The 18,121-nt window shown below is 44.9% G+C and overlaps 1 pseudogene; it reads left to right on the top strand.

Annotated features, from left to right (window-relative positions):
• The first annotated feature begins 3,433 nt into the window (after positions 1–3,433).
• Positions 3,434–4,143, top strand: LOC109475092 (annotated as a pseudogene).
• Positions 4,144–18,121: the final 13,978 nt, after the last annotated feature.

The raw sequence follows: 18,121 nt of genomic DNA, 5'->3' as shown, positions 1-18,121 counted from the left end.
TAAAACCTAATGTATTTATTTGCTTTGGAAGTAATATGATGGATGTGTTCAGTCCAAGTAAAGTTTGTTGTTTAAGATAACCCCTAGGTACTTGTGATTATTAGCCTCAGCTAGTGTATGGCTCCCTAGTTTGTAGTCAAATACTTTAGTTTTGCGTTTATGGGTGTAGCGCATGACATAGCACTTATCAGGGTGTAGTTCCATTTGCCAATTGCTCTGCCATGCGTCTAACATGTTTATATCATCTTGTAGTAGGATATGGTCATTGTCGTTATTTATTTCTCTGTAAATGACACAGTCGTCGGCGAAAAGCCTGATGTTAGAGTTAAGGTTATCAGCCAGATCATTTATGTATACTAGGAACAATAAAGGCCCTAGTACGGTGCCTTGGGGTACTCCAGAAACTACTTCTGCCCAATCTGAATGTTCCCCCCCAACTACCACCCTTTGTTTACGTTTTTTTAGGAAGTTAGAAATCCACTGGAGGAGTTTGCCTCGGATACCGTAGTTATGTAGTTTTAAGAGAAGACGGTTATGGGGAACCTTATCGAAGGCTTTGGCGAAATCAGTTATGATTAGATCAGTTTGTGATTTGGAATCTAAGGAAAGGGCTAAGTCATTTGTGGTTTGGACAAGTTGAGTCTCACACGAATGTTTCTTCCTAAAACCATGTTGGTTTTCAGTTAAGATAGAATACATATCAAAATGGTCCATAATCTGGGAGTGGATAATGTGCTCCATGACCTTACTACAAACACAAGTGAGAGAGACGGGACGATAGTTAGAAGGTTTCGTCCTATCACCTTTTTTATAAATGGGAGTGATGTTTGCGTGTAGCCAAGTGGACGGGATTTGGCCTGATTCTAAAGATTTCTGACATATTAAGGTTAGGGCTGGGGCTAACTCTACGGCCGCTAGTTTAAGAATTCTTGCTGAGAGGCCGTCTGGTCCACTAGCTTTGTGTGGATTCAGTTCACTCAGGAGTTTGATAACTCCGTTAGTATTAATGCTGAATTCTGGTATTGAGGGAATGGTACTGCGGGGGAGGTGGGGGAGTTGTTCTTTTTCCTCAGTAAAGACAGAACTAAATTGGAAGTTAAGTATGTTTGCTTTGATTCTGTTATCTGATTCTAATTTATCTCTTAGTTTGAGGCTAGGGATACCAGTTGCTTCCTGTTTCAAGTGTTTTATGTGCGACCAAAACTTTTTAGGGGAGTCGGTACAAATTGAATTTACATATTTACGGTAATTTTTCCTGGTTGTCTTCTTTGCTTGCTTACGAAGAGTGCGAAACTTGTTTAACGACTCTGTAGTTGGGTTTTTACGATAAGTGTTATAGGCACGTTGTTTTTTCCTGTGTATTTTCCTAACCTTGTTGTTAATCCAGGGTGAAGAGTTATTATTATTAACTGTTTTGGTTGGGACGTGCTTATCCATTGCTAATTTGATTTTACCTACAAATTCGTTGTAGAGTTCTTCAGTTGTAGAGTTTACGGTGTTACGTTTTGTTAAGTTATTACTGTATTCATTTAGCTCATTTTTAATTGCGGTTATATCGGCTTTGTCCCAAAGTGAGATGGTTCGGGGGTTTTGTTTAACCTTTTTGGGTTTAACATTAACTGTGATGACTGGAATACCATCATGGTCCCCTATACCTGGGATGAGTAAGCAGTTGTCGACAAGTGACGAGTTATTAGTTAAAAAAAGGTCTAAGATGTTATTACAACGGGTCGGTTGGTTTACCATTTGTTCTAGGCCAAATTCATGTGTTAACTCAAGGAAACCTTTTGATAGTACACTGTAGGGTGCAGTAGAGTTTACACAAGTGTTGTACCAGTCAATACCAGGGAAGTTAAAGTCCCCTCCCAACCAAACCTGGCCCCCTTGAGGTTTTAATTTATTTAGTGAGTCTCGTAGTTTATCTATGAAGTCGATGTTTTTAGCATAGGTGTGCGACCTGTAGCAAGAGCCGACTGTTATTGGTTTAGTTCCTTGTATTTCAATGGTTGCCCACACAGTTTCACAATCGGTATCTAGGTCAACTCTATGTGTGACCACCAAGTCGTCCTTAAAGGCTAGCAGGACACCCCCTCCCCTTTTCCCAAAGTTTCTGTCTTTTCTTATGACTGTGTAATTTGACTGTATAACTGTGTAATTTGTTATGATGACACAGCATCACCAGTGTTGATTAAACCTCGTGGTCCTATGAAGACCGGAAATCGGCATCGACGGCTGAAGAAATAAAACAAACAAAGCTATGCCACAATGAGAACCGTTTTAGAAGTGACTGTAGTAGCCTTTCTAAATTCTAATAGGGGCGCCATTATAATATTGGCGAAAAAAGGCGCCAACAGTGAACTGTTTTTAAGCGTTGGACTTCGCGGTCCAAGGCCTCCTTTGGGCAAAGGGGAGGACTGCTCTCGGTCGTCGCCGGCTAGCCACCGGCCTCGACTAGTTGCTCCACTCCCCAAGGTCTTCAAGAGAAGGGCGATCGCAATCGATTCCCGCCTGTCTTCCCTTTCCCGGCCCTGGCCGGTCGGCCGGTCGAGAGATAGAAGACTCGCGGCGGGTCCCGGGTCCCGGAGCTGGATCCGGAGCGACCCCCAGCCCTTCCGCTCGTTCGCCGTCCTTCACCGAAGGGCGAAACCTCTGTCTCTGAAACGACGGTGCCGAGAGGCAAAGCGAGCTTACGATGCGAACTCGAAAACGAAAGAAACTACAACTCTTAGCGATCACTCGGCCCGTGTGTTGATGAAGAACGCAGCCAGCTGCGAGAAGTAATGTAAATTGCAGGACACATTGATCATCGACTCTTCGAACGCACTCTGCGGCCCCGGGACGGAGTCTTGCTGTTGGTCGGTTTCCCCCTTAACCGCGTCGTGCGCCCACACACCGTGTCTTTGAATCCGTCGAAGCTGCGTGCCCGCGTGCGATCGATTCGAGCTTCGTCCCCAGAAGGTCAGGTTTTCACAGTTCCCTCCGGCGGAGACGCTCGCGTCCGAACCCGATTGCTTTTCGGGCTGGCGGCGCCTCGCTCGGGCGGACCGCGGGGAGTTTCTTCTCGCGATCCCGACCCGGCTTGGCGCATTCCTGCCGTCCGACTGGAGCCCGGACAATCGAGCCTCTCTCCCCGGCAGCGACTGCGAAGGGCGTCTGCAGGCGATGAGCCCTGGAAAGCAACGTTCGTTCCCTTCACTCCTTGACCTCAGCTCAGGCGAGACAACCCGCCGAATTTAAGCATATTACTAAGCGGAGAAAAAGAAACTAACAAGCATTCCCTCAGTTACGGCAAATACGTTAAGCGGTAAGAGCCCAGCGCCGAATCCCCGCAACTACGGGGCGCGGGAAATGTGGCGTTCGGGAAGTGCTCTCGGTCCGTCTGAAAAGAACTTTCAAAAGAGTTTAAGGGTACGTGAAACCGGCTAAAAGGGAAATGGTTGGGCCAGCAAGGTCCGCCCGGAGGATTCAGGCGGCGTCCGTCCGCGCCCCGTCGGCCGAGCATGGATCGCAACACCGATCGGCCGACGCCGAGGCGTGCGGACCCGCTGCACTTCTTTCGGGAGAAGCGCACCGCGACCGGTTCGACGGCGGTCACGTTCTCACGGAGGTGCTCGGGGCCTTCGGGTCTCCGTAGTTATAGCCGCGGGCGTGCGGCGCCCGCTGTTGGACCGAGGACAGACAATCGACCTCCGCTCCTGCTCCCAAGCCTCCCTCGCGAGGCCGTGGCCGGGCCCCTATCCCCTTCGTGCGGTGTTTTTCACCGCGACGGACTGTTCCCAGTGAGTCGCAACGGCCCGCGCGTCGCCGGCGACGGGTGCGCCACGCAAGGCGCCCCGGGTCTGCGGCGAGGTCCGGTCGCTCACCAGACCTGTCTTGAAACACGAACCAATTAGTCTAACACGTCCGCAAGTCATTGGGTGTTGAAGGTGAAGGCCGTCCGTCGGTCCGAGGTGGGGTCCCCGCCGTCTCCGCGGCGCGGGCGCACCGACTACCGATCTCGACCGCTCCGTCGGTGAGGTCGCGCTAGATCGTACACGTTGGGACCCAAAAGATGGTGAACTATGCCCGAGCAGGGCGAAGCCAGGGGAAACCCTGGTGGACGTCTGTAGCGATTCTGACGTGAAAATCGATCGTGAAAGTTAGGTATAGGGGCGAAAAACTAATCTGGGATCGTGGGGTCGTGTGGCGTAGCGGCAGCGTTCTCGACTCGGAACCAGAGGCCCCGGGTTCGAGTCCTGACTTGCCACCGATCTTGTGCCCTTGGGAAAGGCATTTTACACGACTTTCCTCAGTTCGCTCAGGTGTAAATGAGTATTGTACTGTCCCTGTGTTGGTGGCGGCATTAATATAAGTTGAAAAAAATTGAGTGTGCCGTCACCACGTCTTGTGATTGCATGTTTCGGAATATATATAAAAAAAGAAAAACTAATCTAACCATCTAGTAGCTGGTTCCCTCCGAAGTTTCCCTCAGGATAGCTGGCACTCTGTCGCAGTTTTATCTGGTAAAGCGAATGATTAGAGGTCTTGGGGCCGAAACGACCTCAACCTATTCTCAAACTTTAAATTGGTAAGGTGTCCGACTCGCTCGAGTGGAGCCGGGCCTGGAATGCGAGTGCTCAGTGGGCCACTTTTGGTAAGCAGAACTGGCGCTGCGGGATGAACCGAACGCCGGGTTAAGGCGCCCGATGCGGACGCTCATCAGACCCCAGAAAAGGTGTTGGTTGATACAGACAGCAGGACGGTGGCCATGGAAGTCGGAATCCGCTAAGGAGTGTGTAACAACTCACCTGCCGAATCAACTAGCCCTGAAAATGGATGGTGCGGCAGTCCGCTCCGGCCGCCGGCCGAGCCAGGCCGCGTAGAAGCCTCGGGTTCGAGCCCGGATGGAGCCGCCGCGGTAATAGTTCTCTTTTCTTTGTAAGGGGCGTGTACCCTAGAATCAGTTCGCCCGGAGATAGGGACAGCTGCCCTGTAAAGCACCGCGGCTCTTGCGGTGTCCGGTGCGCTCAGGTTGGCCCTTGAGGGAGAGGCGTGCGATTTTCGCGTCGGTCTGTACCCAGGTTAGTTTTCTTCCCCCGAAGGACATCGGAGCAGTCCCGGGGTGGCGGGTGCCCACGGCCCGCGGCGGCCTCCGAGGCTTCAAACCACACGCAGCGGTCGATGTCCTTAGTGCTGAAATGGTGGGTCCCCGAGCCGGGCAGACGGACCTGTGCACCATGTGTGGTGCCGGAACAACGTGTCGCCTTGCAAACTCGCAGAATCGGCAACACGGTCCCAGGGTGACCGACGCCTGCTATCCTGCAGGGCAGAGAGTACAGTCTTGATTCAATGTATTAAAGCTTCCTGTCCACCTCGAAGAGACCGGAATGGAGAAGGTTCGATTCAATGTAGTGAGAGTTCCAGCCCGTAGCCAACGGTGTCCGGTACACCTTTGATCTAGTAAGAGTGCTAGCCCGCCGGTGGCATCCGGGCTACGATAGTCATTACAGCTCCGATGCATTAAGGGTGCCAGGCCACGGGTGGAGCTCAGGCCACGGCGGACCATACCTCTCATATTAATCCAAGGTGCCAGGTCGCCGCTGGACGGACGTTCCTGCTCCGATATTTCCGGGGTGCCAGGCCGCCGCTGGAGCTCAAGTCACGACCGACGGTACCGCTCCGATTTATCGAGGATGTCTGGCCGCCGCCAAATCTCAGGTCGCGGCCGTCTGTACAATTTCAATGTACGGGCTCGTCACCCTCGCTGTTGGACCCGCTGGAGGGGGACCTCCTGCCCCCGCTTCTTAGGTCCGGCAGCTACAGATGAAGCCCCGGCAGGACCCGGCGACAGAGCAGTGTCCGGGGAGTCCGGCGGCCCGATGTATTGAAAGCTGTCTGATTTTAAACGACAGTTCTGTAATGTTGCCGCCTCCATCACCGACGATCATCCCGTGGGTGATTCTCGGTGGAGTTTTGAAAATAGTCCCCTACAAGTGCCTGTACGGTTGACAAGGCGGACCAGCATAGGACTTTCTACGAGTTGGGCACCCGTCGAAAAAGTGGCACCGGCAACTGTTTTAGTATGTTCTGAACAAAGCAGTTGTATATATTAAATGCATACCTGAACTGGAAGGCCTACACAACTGAAAGAAGCCGCGGGAAGGTTCCCGCCCACAAAACTGTCTAGCCGATTTTTCACCGAGCGCTGGTGCGGTAGCTAGTGGGGGAATTTATGGGCCAGACGCAGAGCACCTGCTGGGAACCCGCCCGCTAACCCTGGGACAGGACCAGTCGTCGATCGTGAACACGAGCAAGTTCGCCGGGGTAAGCCGACGCGAGCCTGCCGCTACTGCGCCAAAGCGTGCCGGTTGATGCCGGGAGCGAAACGCCCGAGGCCACACAAGACCTTGTTGTGTACAAAAGCTAAACCTGTAACGTTTCCGCCTGCCGCGTTTCTCCTCAGCCAAATTGCTGGTGTAAACAATTAGAGGAAATGCGGCCTGTTACATAGACGATGTAAAACATTTTGGATGAAGAAACCTACCTGATATTAACATTTACTGCCATTTCTTTGCACTTTTTCATCACAAGTCTATACTTAAAGCGTTTGAAAAAAAAAAAAACCGAACAAGCTACGCGAGGCGTCTTTTTATTTATCTGGTACCACCAATAAATAGATTTAACCAGCCTTCGATACAAAAAAATCAGCTGTTTCCTTTCAGCGACAACACATTTTTGACTAACAGAATCAATACGCTATAGGAAAGGATTGGTTTAACTTATATATCTTTAAAAGAATGACAAAAAAATTGACTTTGAAAAACGAGTTTTGCTGCCGGCATGCCATGAAAAGAAGTTCTCAGTCAAACATTCTCTGTAAATCTACGCCGCAATAACTTTTGCCTGCTCATTACAATACCCTGAATGGCATTTTGGCTGTGCCTGTGTTACTGACTAGAAAACGTTCACATGGACGACAGAATTACTAAAAACCACCAGGTGTGTCCGAATCACTTAAGGTTAAGTGTAACACGGCGGAAAGCAAAGAAAGGTTTCCCGTGTGTAACTGGGTTCAAATGTAGGCTCCCTTGTTCATGCGACACAAGGGAGAATGCGTAGAAAGTTGGAAGCACACGCTTATATTTCAAGCCTTGGTCACAACCGGTCGTACGTGCTTTTTTTGGTGCTTTTTTTAGGCCACGTCTACTACGTTTTTCTGAAAACGCGTGGAAGGAGTGGCGTCAACGCATGTCACTCGCACGGTTGCGCAAGGTGCAAGAGTGTGGTCTGCACGCCACGTCTGGCCGTGAACGGTTGTGTGCATCGTTCGCTGCAAAACCGGTGAGTTGTAAGTGAATGCAACGTACGATCTCTGTGCGATTGCCACTTTACCGTAGGGAGGCCATACTCACACGTGCTGCTTACGTACGGTAAGCAGCACGCACAGGGCACGCGCGTCGCCCGTACTCGCACGTACGGGTGGTGAATCCGCACACCGCACGCAAATAAGGTTTACGTGCACTTAAAGTTCTACGCCGTGTCTGCGTGCTCCCAGATCCGTAGGATTCCGTACGGAGGTGGTACTCACCACTTAAGCCTCGGTCACAACCCGCCGTACGTGCTTTTTCTCCGTACGTTTTTGGGAGGCTACGTCTGCTACGCTTTTTCTGAAAACGTGGGGAAGGAGTGGCGTCGACGCTCGTCACTCGTACGGTTGCGCAAGGTGTAAGAGTGTGGTCTGCACGCCAAGTCTGGCCGTGAGCGGTTGCGTGCATCGTACGTTGCGCAAGTGGTAAGTGAGTTGTACGTGCTTACAACGTACGATCTCTGTGCGATTGCAACTTTACCGTAAGGAGGCCATACTTACACGTGCTTCTTCCGTACGGCACGTACGGGGCGCGCGCGTCGCCCGTACTCGCACGTACGGGTGGCGAATCCGCAGACCAAGGCTTTAACGCCACTCCTTCCCCACGTTTTCAGAAAAAACGTAGCAGACGTGGCCTCCCAAGAAAACGTACGGACAAAAAGCACGCACGGCGGGTTGTGACGGACGCTTTAACATTCATCTTCGTAATAAACTTACCAAAATAAGGCCAAAATAAGTGCCTAAACATCAAGAATGCCATGTTGATTTGATTGCATGGATGGCATCCTGTAGGAGCTCAGTGATGGGAGAAAATGTTTGGTAAAAAAGTTGCCGTCATTATTAAATTTACCTGCTCATGAAGGTTGATTAGAGGATATTATGGGGAATAATAATCATTTTCATTTCTTCTTTCACATTTTCTTCTTTTCCTTTGAAATTTATTTTGCCATTCTAGAACATTAACATGGTAGTTGTCCAATTTTTTCGCAGTTTACGGTATACAATTGCACATTTCGCAGCTGCTTTATTCAGACTTTATAGTATAGCCTAAAACTTACCGTCAACGGCCGAAACGCAGCACAACACAATCAGACAGAAAGTCGTGAGACGAGACCTTCCCATGCTGAAACCTGTCCTGTTTGGCGAGACCATTGCTTGAAGAAACTGTTGAATGTCTACATTTAAGATGCCGACGTCTTCCCCACACGTCTTCTTGTCTTGACAGCTCGTTGAGTTGTCGGCAAAGTCTTGTATGGTGTTATTTTACTAACTAAGCACACTTTTGCGTGCATTGGTCTCACCGTTTCTTTTGTTACGACCTTTACGTGAAAAAAGTAAGGATTTGGTCACAAAATATTTGCGTAGAAAACCTGTTTGTCATATTCTGCATGCTATTACAATGTGGCATTGCTATATTTTTTTGTTTCTTACTTACGCAATCACCCAGTAATATTAGTTACGCCCTTTTAACCATGCAGCCGGCGTTGTTATGACAGTCGTCAATGTTTAGAAAAGAAACATTCGCTGACACATACAGAATGGGGCAAACGTCAAAAGATAACAAGTCTATTGACACTTAATTAGGCGTAGCCGTTACGGTGGGCTGTATAGTACTATGCCTTGTAGTCAGTTGTGCTGATTTAGTGGTGCTGTATATTGTTATTTGGACTATTTTTAAGTCAAAGGTAAAAGCTGACGTTCACCCTACAATATGTTGTCATGTGGTTGAGAAGTATTTATCGGTATCCTTGCCTTTCGTGACGTCTTTGCTTTATCTCACTCCCTTTGGGTGTTATCGTTTTCACAAAGAACTATTCACTGTCATTTCTCTAAAGAGCCTTGTCGGCAAGGAAATGTCATGTTTGTTTTGTCACAAAAGGACGTCGACACGTGCGTAGTTCTTGCATGTGATAGCAGTGCGCGCGTGTAGGGTGCTTGAGTGTAACGGAGGAGTGTTACAGGGTAATCGCGTCCTTAAGGCCACACCAAGTAAATTTTATGGATGACGTCCGCGCGCGCATTGATTTTGGCCTGTTCCTAGAAAAACCCCCAAGAAATTCCACTTCCTGTAACTATGACCAAAGAGTCACGACAGTGCTGCAAATCGTCAGATTGACGTGAAACCCGTAACGCGAAAACAGGACAGGAGGACAACTGCTATTCCACCTGATTTATTGATGTTTTGATGATGAATAAAAGACTTCTTGCTTGCTACACTGTGTCACCTCATTCAATTTGTGTCCTAACATTTGTCGTCTCTTAGTATATTTCTAATCTAGGCATCTTGTTTTTTAGGATCCTACTTGTTTTTTTTTTCGCCCTCTCGCATTAGATTAAGGGTCTCCAAAGGACGTCATCCATAAAATTTACTTGGGGTGGCCTAATGGAATTGACTTGATTCGTTTTTAAGTGCGTGATCTTCATAGCATCTAAGAATTTCTTGTTAACCTAAGCTTTATAAATTCATCCCCATAATCAGTACCATGACCTCCAATAATAATGAAATAATGAAATAATGAAATGAAATACCTTTATTGTACATTCATGCCACGACGGGCTAGGTACAGGTCAACATATAACAGACACATAACAAACGTATATACAATGTAGGAAATTGGAGACAAAAGATGCACTACTTGACTTAGACATACATACATAAGGAACATACAAGGATACTATACTAGGCTAATACAAAGTGTTCTAGTCACTGAGCTAATATAGAGAGGTTAACTTCTTCTCGCTTTTTTGTACAGTGGAAAATGTGGGAGCAGATCATGTTTGTGATACAGGGTTTGTCTAGACGCATCAAAAATATAAAGTTATCATTTGCGTTAATAATATCACCACGCTTGAGGCGTGTTTTCGGTTGTTAAGGTTGAGTAGATATGTTAATATTTCCTTTGACGATACATATACAGTCCCTTAACGGAAGTAAATTCCTTTTAAATAGTGAATTCACAAGGACCTTTGCATGAACTCAAAGGGGAAACCAATCTATCATGGGGGAATGCCGTGAGAATGAATACGTCCCTAAGGCCACAGCAAGTAATTTTTATGGATGACATCAGCGCGTGCATTAATTTTCGCCTGAGTTTGGAAAAAAAAACAAGAAATTTTGTTGCCTTCTGATAGTGGTCACCATGCCGAAAATGGGCAAAGATGTCTTGCCATGCCGGAAGGTGTGTGGCAGATAACTATAAAGAGAGGAGACAAGAAAAGGCTCTGATTTAATGTTTTGCTTCTTACTTTAATGCAGTGATATGTGATGTTGGCTGTGTATATGTGATGTTCCCAATGAATCAAAACCATTTGTACAATGATTGAGTCAAAATTTTAAAATGTAGTAACCTTATTTTTTCGGCCCGCCTTGTTTTTTTTCGCCCGCTCGCATTAGCTTTGGAGTCGATCTGTGGAGGATGTCATCCATAAAATTTACTTGCTGTGACCTAATACTAATTTCCCTACAGTGACATCGTGAATATCTAATCAATATTTGTTACTTTTCCTCTGAAATTACATTACAAACCTAAGTATAAAGAACACCACTATATCAGCGAAAAGTTTAGTGAAAGTAGCCCTACCCCCTCCGAAAAAACACAATAGAATGGCGACACACTTTCCGCCCTTTAAAGGGGAAGTCCAATACTTTCAGTTTTGGGGCCTTTCTACCCAAAATCCTATTTGTAAATGGTGATTTATTGGTTTCTGCCAACCCCGCACATATTTGCGGTGATATCTGACCCGATCGATGTTTCGCGGCTAGCGCCAGATTGTCCGCTAGGCGGCGCTGCGACTGAATCTGTGACGTAAAAGGTTTCATTGGAACAGATTTGGAGCGCGCGCCATTTCAGTCTGTCTGCCAGTACATAGCTCGCTGCAAGTATGCCGCGTTGTGCAAGTTGTGGCTGTTGGTATGGCCCTGCGTCAAAGGAGCGCGGCGTAAGCTTCCACAAGTTTCCAAAAGACCACGATAGGCTACACAGGTGGTTGGTCAGCATGAGGAACAATCTTGTAAATAAACTGACGCCGGAGAAAATCAAGGAGTTAGTACACAAGAAGAGCGTCCACTGGCGGGTGTGTTCAGACCATTTCGAGCCTGGATGCTCGTGGAACTCTAGTTGTCATTGAATTCTGTTGAAATTTTCAGTCTATATGGCAGAAGTACGCATGTAGCTAGCTGTTTTCTTTATTTAAAACAAGTAGCACCTCAGAGAGATTTCAAAGCCTTACAATTCCAGATGGAACCAAAAATGTGACGACCACTGTACTAGCTGTGAGCACAATTATTATGGGAAAATGTAAATCCGACTAACACATGTGTCAAAGATTAGAACGCATACAGAAATGTACTGTAATTAGCAGACAAAAAGGTGTTGTTTTGACAAGTTGTTATAAACCACAAAACAGGAAATGTAGTATTCTGCCACCTCAATTCCTTTCTGTTGGGCGTATGGGCGGTCGATATAAATAAATCCGTCAAAGGGTTGAGTGAATTACAACGTAAACAAACCGCGGTACTGACATGTTAGAGACCGGCTCCTGCACGCCCTGCCGGATCAGATCCCACCGAAAAATCAGCAAAGTTAGGAGGTTTGCCGGGTGCAGAATCACATCGAAGTCAGGGTGGTTTCTGATGCATGGGTGGTCTCTGTACCGACGTTCTTTTCAGTGTCTGTCAGCTCTGGCAGGTCGTGACAACAAACACTCTCCCGTACAGAGGGCATTTCCAGGCAGTTTCTATTGTCTTCGTTTCCACACCGGCACCAGTCCCGGTTCCCCAACCTCCAACGCTCTGTCTCCACATCACCGCCATCCCAAACGTTGTCATCGCCTGGATCGGGCTCAGAGTCGCCACTACTGTCAGTTTGTGGTTCAAATCGGAAGGGTTGCACGCCCGCCATTGTTGTTTACGCTAGTAGTAGTAGCAGAATGAAACCTTTTACGTCACAGATTCAGTCGCAGCGCCGCCTAGCGGACAATCTGGCGCTAGCCGCGAAACATCGATCGGGTCAGATACCACGGCAAATATGTGCGGGGTTGGCAGAAACCAATAAATCACCATTTACAAATAGGATTTTGGGTAGAAAGGCCCCAAAACTGAAAGTATTGGACTTCCCCTTTAAGCCTCGGTCACAACCCGCCGCGTGCTGTCTACGTGCAAAAACGTGGGCAAACGTAGGGCATCCGTGCGTGGTGAGTACCGCCTCCGTACGGAATCCTACGGATTTCGGAGCACGCAGACAGTGCACGCCGTAGAACTTTAAGTGCATGTAAAACTTTTTCTACGTGCGGTCTGCGGATTCACCACCCGTTCGTGCGAGTACGGGCGACGCGCGTGCCCCGTGCGTGCCGTACGGAGGAAGCACGTGTGAGTACGACCTCCTTACGGTTAAGTTGCTATCGCACAGAGATCGTACGTTGTAAGCACTTGAGCAACGTACGATGCACTCAACCGCTCAAGGCCAGCAGACGAGGCGTGCAGACCACACTCTTACACCTTGCGCAACCGTGCGAGTGACGTGCGTCGACGCCACTCCTTCCCCACGTTTTCAGAAAAAAACGTAGAAGACGTAGCCTCCCAAAAACGTACAGACAAAAAACACGTACGGCGGGTTGTGAACAATTACCAGTGTGTGTGCCTCTGAGAGGGTGCAGAAAAAAGATTTTAAAGCCAGTTTAATTTACAAATTTGGCAAAGCACGTGCCACAGCAGAGATTTTATCTGCCTTTGCTGCTGGTCATGTGAAAAATCCGCCTTTCCCCTAATCTGTTGATCTTACATGATCTCCGATATACTTTGACATATATTTATATTTACAATTCTCCAATAGTATGTTGATCTATATAATGTACTGTTACAGTATATTTTATAATATAAAATTTTGGTATCAACTAAAACATGATGCACTTAACAATATTTTACGTATATACCGCATGCATTTCAAATGCTTCGCAAAAAGCTAATTTTCGTTAAAAACTGCATAAATGTATTCAATGAAACCTACGGCTTTTATGAAAGAAAAAAATATGATATACCTTTTAAACCATGCGTCAGTGATGCAAATCGTTAAGATTTTATATGATTTGTCTCGACCGTTCAAAGAGTGACGTCTGTAGCTTATGTAAGGTGGTAAGCTTTGATGTTGTTGTTAAATAATAGGATCTACAAATTTCTTTCTGCAGCTGGTGTCGACTCAGGCTTACACTGACGAAAGCTTTGCCTGATGTAAGACGTGTTTTTTTTTTTCTAACCAGAAACACGAAACGTTACGTCATGTCGAGAGGGCAGCAGCAGTCCCAGGCTCAAGACACTAGAGGTAAAAAAATGTGTTGTCTGATTTATGATTTGGAAAAGAAAAACTATTTGTCCTTTAAGTATCCTTGAAGTAATTTATATACCACATTATAGAAATGAAGGCCGGCTACCTGTCTTAACGTTTCGATTTGTATAGGAGAATTTTCATATATGAGAATTTTACTTGAGGAATTTTTTTTTTCACAAAAAGAACAATTTACAGCTTTCAAAACGTCTCTAAACTAAACGTTGAGCCATCCACCAGTTGTTTCTGTGGCTGTATGCATGAAAATGGAGGTATTTGTGTGTGTTTCTGTCTTTGTTTCTGTTCTTTTTTGTGATCTTGGGATTTCTGAGAGCAACTTGATCCAGTCTGGGTTGATCGTGATGATACTTAGTACTATGTAGGAAGGTCTTACGGGACCAGGGCGGTCTGTTGCTACGGTGTTCTTTCCCATTGCTAGGGGCGTTCCAAAGAGTATCGGGTTACAAGACGCAATTTTGGCCTGTTTTAGACTACCAATAAAACATTTGAAAATAAACAAATAGTATTGAAGGATGAATCCCGTCAAAATAAAATGAGATTATCGCCTGTACGAAGTTTTAATGTTAGTTGTTTGCGTTAGGTTACTGATTTTTTTTTTTTATCTCGCTCCGAAGGACGTTTTTTTTATTCGGTGCGCCAGTCCGAGTCAGTCCGAGTCATGTTTTTAGGCAAACACCGTTTAAGATTGGCTTCGTATATCACCCCAAGCCCCCGGTTTTTATTTGTTTTTACGATTAGGAATAAGATCAAAAATCGTGTCGTGATTTTTTTAAATTTCTGATTCCAAGTATAGTTTTGTCGACATAAAGGTAAAAAAACGGCATTTTTTAAAACATTTTTTTTCACTAAATTGTCATTTTTCGAAAATCCCTAAGATACGATTCTGGACAAACCCATTACGGTCATTTTGAGCCATGAATGAAATATGTTGGACTCTCCATGCTTCCAATCTTAACGAGTTTTGCACGCATGTACGGCATAAACAAGAGGAGTGTTTATTTATGCTGGCGTGTGCATGAATTGCGATCTTCAAGGTCACCCACGATGACGGCAATAGCTTCGTTTCATGTTCCATGCCCACTAAAAATGGTTTGCAGACATGTACTGTTCAGGAAACGAATTATATTTGTGAAAAGGTGGATTTTTTGTTTAATGTTACACAGCTGGAGGTACACAGGCCTTTATGCAGTACTACTTTCATCTACTGTCACAACTAAGTCACCCATTACGACATGTAATGCTGTGTCAACAAAACTAGACGCAGCAAAAATCAAACATACCTGATTTTGAAAACTTTGAAATGATCTTTATTCTTTAACTGACCATTCTAGAATGTTCTTTAGAACAGGTAAACAAACTGTGACAGGTAAACAAACTGTGACATAATGTTATAGGTCCATTTGACCACCGTGGACTCTGCAACTTTCCTGCATCATGCAACAGTGCTAACATTTTTTTTTTTCTTTTCGTACATTAGGAATGTATACCTGCGTCGTGTGTACATGTATTAATTAATAATGAACATTACTATGCATAGATTAATGTAAATTTGGGTTCAAAATTTGTAATAAAATATTTAATTCCAATCATTTCAAAACAAAGGACTTACAGATATGTAATTCATTTAGAAAATACTATTTAAAATTATAGCTAATTACAGCTTCATTTCAATAATGAATAAAATAAGATTTAAAATTGCAATAAACTATTTATTGATGGTATGAGGTCTCCTAAGTCTTATTTATGTGCATTAACATAAATAAGAATACAATTAGATCCATCTTTGCCATTCCTTGATCAGAGTGTTGCTGCAGTTTTGTAACTTTATTTTGTGGTAGCAACATTATGACTGACAAACTTCCCTAATTCTGTAAATTTGTTAATCGACTTTTTAAGATACAGCACACAAGAGCCAAGACACACAGAAACTAAGAGTACTTAGAGGCATTACTGTGATTCTTTTTTTTATTCAAAAGAAATGTCCCGCTAGAAAGACAGACATTTGCTCGGGAGCAAATGCAGCATATTTCACTCCATCCCCCTCTTATTTAAAAATGGTCTGTTCCATAACAACCATTTCCATATGTTGTACTCTATGTTGTAATATGGAATGTTTCAATAGCCCCATACAGTCTCCCATGCACATACAATGCTTTTTAAGTAAAATATTCTCGAAACGCACATACTATGCTTTTAAGTAAGATTTTTTGTGACGCCCATACTTTTTACCCATTATTTTTAACAACAAGTATCCGCAAAGCCCTAAAAGACTAGCCTGGGTGCCATCCGATTGGTAACGGCTAACCCGAAAAAAGGTAGCCGTTACAAATCGTATGGCACCCAGGCTACAAGACAGGCTTCAATTTAAAATGATACATGATTTAACTAGTTCAAAACTTCAAGATATTTTGTACTAGATCATAAGCAGTTTATATTAGAATAATGTTAATGATGTAAATATTTGTCAGGTGACGCGCCCATGCAGCAGACTGATTGGACGTCAGTTGCGGACGCGGCTGCGGATATTCCCAACCCTATGTATGTCCGCAGTGCAGGTAAAACCCTTCATACCGTCTGTAATAAAAAAGGGAGAAAACATCACATGCATGATCTGATACAGAATGCAGAGTTTTTGTCATTGTATATTTTTTTTTCAATTTGTCTCACTGGTCATGGAAATCAGGTCGTCATCATCTGGTCAAATTACAATGATTTGATGTTTAATTTCAACATGTCTTTATCAATTATGCGAATGATTAACAACTCTACATTTACAAAATATACATGTATGCACACTAGTGATGTTAACCTTTAAACGTGCACATGTCCCGTGGTACAAAATTCCCATCATTCACCATTAAAAAATTGTCGAACTTTAACATCTATTATACAAATTAGGTGATTATTTGCATAATTCGTATCTGTTGATGTTCCACCTGCCATAAAAACTGACATGAGTTTGGTCCCCCTATCAGCTCAATCTGGAACTGCAGGGCAGTTTGTTTAAAAAATCTTCGAGGGAGGATAACTCAAGAACCGGCTTGCCGATTGTTGTGATTTTTCGTACGTAGATAGCTTCATAGATTGTTGACATAACTGCATGTAGATGATAATTATATGGAGCTAATTTGCATAATCAATGAGAAATTGCTATAAACCTGCTGTATCCCTTCCAAAATAGTGGCGTAGTGGTAGAGTGCGCAACTCGGAACTTAGAGTTCCGGGTTCGAGTCCTGACATGCCACCGATCTTGTGCCCTTGGGAAAGGCACTTTACACGACTTTCCTCACTCAGCTCAGGTGTAAATGAGTATTGTCCTGTCATGTATTTGTCCCCTGTGTTGGTGGCGGCATTAATATAAGTTGAAAAAAAAACTTGAGTGTGTCGTCACCACGTCTGGTGATTACATGTTGGAATAAAAAAAAAGGCCTATGGAACACTTCTGACATATGTAATTGTGAATGTGAGGGACATCTAAATATTTAGATAACGTAAATGAAGATCTAGTTTGCAAGAATAATGTTAATTTACTAAAAATCCATAGTGGTAACTGCCAGGCAGCTCATACTTGCCACATTTAAAAAGTTAGTCAAGGTAAACACCAATAAAAATAATTTATTCAAATCATAACCTCAGTTGTATAATTTATGAGGAAGTGCTAGATTAAACAGTAATATAATTTCCCCACCCTGCTGATATAATATTCGCTAACATAAACTACAAGGCTTCAGTATTGTCCTGCCAGTCGTGTAGTGTACACGAGGTGAAGCCTGGATAAGACAGTTTAGCTTGCGAAGTACAAAGTACATCATCATCCGTCGTCCCTGTTGGGCGGGGTGAGTTGCTGCACGACCGTACTCCACAGGGATCTGTCCGCCATGGTTGATTTGAGGTCTTGTATATCAAATCCCGTGTCTCTGGAGATGGTTCTTGGGTAGGTCAGTTTTCTAGTATAGGTTTTCCCGCTAGGCCTCCAGAGAACAAGTGACGAGATGATTTCTCCGCTTGCCCTAAAGCAGTGACCAGCGAATCGAAGTACAAGTTATTCTTCAAGACACTCTTGGAATGACACAGCAGTTAAAAACTTGCCAACTTGCACATAAAGCTTGCACTTGTACTTCTCAACCACATGACACCATATTGTGGGTGAACGTCAGCTTTTACCTTTGGTTTTAAAAATAGTCCAAATAACAATATACATCACCACTAAATCATCACAACTGACTGCATGCATAGGACGTTGGACTATACAGTCCACCGTAACGGCTACGCCTAATTAAGTGTCAATAAACTTGTTATCTTTTGACGTTTGCCCCTTTCTGTATGTGTCAGCGAATGTTTTTTTCTAAACATTGACGACTGTCATAATAACGCCGGCTGCATGGTTAAAAGGGCGTAACTAATATTACTGGGTGATTGCGTAAGTTAGAAACAA

This window comes from Branchiostoma belcheri, unplaced genomic scaffold (assembly GCF_001625305.1).
Source record: "Branchiostoma belcheri isolate BF01 breed outbred unplaced genomic scaffold, Haploidv18h27 scaffold1, whole genome shotgun sequence".
Classification (NCBI taxonomy): Eukaryota; Metazoa; Chordata; class Leptocardii; order Amphioxiformes; family Branchiostomatidae; genus Branchiostoma; species Branchiostoma belcheri.
This window is presented reverse-complemented; position numbering and strand designations above follow the sequence as displayed.